General features: G+C 38.0%; 1 pseudogene; it reads left to right on the forward strand.

Moving 5' to 3' along the window:
• The first annotated feature begins 1,075 nt into the window (after positions 1-1,075).
• LOC131705581 (small nucleolar RNA U3) lies at positions 1,076-1,254 on the forward strand (annotated as a pseudogene).
• The last annotated feature ends 268 nt before the right edge of the window (positions 1,255-1,522 follow it).

Consider the following 1,522-nt stretch of genomic DNA (forward strand, 5'->3'; position numbering starts at 1 on the left):
TATATATATATATATATATATATTTCATTTAACTGTCGCTTTATTATCATAATGAAAACACATTACACATGTCCACAGTTCTGTAACAAAATGACATTATCAAAGCCATAACCATACCGGGAGTCGAACCCGGGCCGTCTGGGTGAAAACCAGGAATCCTAACCGCTAGACCATATGGGAAGCTGAGCAGCAAACTCATGGACATGCAACAGTAGCTAGTATACAGTACAATGATTGGTAAAAACCACAAAAACTGATACTTCATTACAAACACGTTACAAATGAAAGCAAACTTCAAGCCATTTATATTTATTCTCAATTAACACAATCTCTTCAATTGCTAAAAAATATATTAAAAAATCTCCCTTTGTGTTTCTCAGAAGACATACGATGGAGGGCGCACTGCAGTTTTTCAGTCTGGGGAATATTACAAATTAGCAGACTGTGCTTTAAAATACACATGTAGGGCGGGCGACTCTGTTACAAAGAATTGTCACACTGTATGTATCTCCATAATGCGTTGGGACTAAATACACAGATACATTAAAACTATTTGGAAAATGCGGGCATCTATCTCGTTACCTCTCGCATGCTAAGCGAGCGCTCTACCATTTGAGCTAATTCCTCTTGAATTATGCCAGCGATTCTCATAGGCTACATCGCAGCTTGATATGAGCAATTCAGATTGTCCTATAAATTTTGTATTGGCAATGTAGTCTGCCATTTGCAAATTCAAAAAATAAATTAACTAAATAGCAAATATTTCGACTACAGGTATGTTTTCAATTTCTTCAATAAGTAGTCTCAGCTTGTTGATTCAGTCTCTTTAAAATCCACCTCTGTGTCCCGATGCAGCAGCGCTGTGTGCTGTGGCTCGAGCTTGTTTGACGAGGCAGGCAATGCAAAAATGCCAAAACTTGCTTTTGTATCACATGACAAACTTAAGGTCTGCTTTAACGGCTTGGCTGTCTCAAGTTAGTTTGTATTGTTAATGTAACACCTCGTTGTTGCCCAGTCATTGTATCATATGAAGTAGAGCTTGTCAGTCGGGGGCGACGGTCTACAAATAAAAGCTAAGACTTTATTTGCAAGGATCATTTCCAGAGTGAAACATGTTTTGAAGGGATTGGTCTCGGTATCCACCAGGAGGACTGGGAGTGTTTTCTTCTCAGCACCGAGCTGACAATGAGTGTTGTTTTCGGGTACCTGCTCGCTGCTAGTGTTGTTGAAGGAAGGAGACACATTTTGAGTGCGTATCTCATACTGGTAGAAACGCAGAAAAAAAGAAACCATCAAGCCTACAATTGTTCAGTTGTTTAAATCAATAAGCAAATTTCAAATTGATCAATGCTAATCTTAAAACAATTTAAGAGCACTTTAAATAGGCCTTGACTAATATAAACATATAGTAATGTGATTTGCACTACGCAGGACTAGATGAGCTTAAATAAAGACATTACATCTGAAAATAACTTGTGCTTACCCCCACTTACAAGGAAAGTGTCAAACATTGTATTCGTTC

This window comes from Acipenser ruthenus, chromosome 35 (assembly GCF_902713425.1).
Source record: "Acipenser ruthenus chromosome 35, fAciRut3.2 maternal haplotype, whole genome shotgun sequence".
NCBI lineage: Eukaryota > Metazoa > Chordata > Actinopteri > Acipenseriformes > Acipenseridae > Acipenser > Acipenser ruthenus.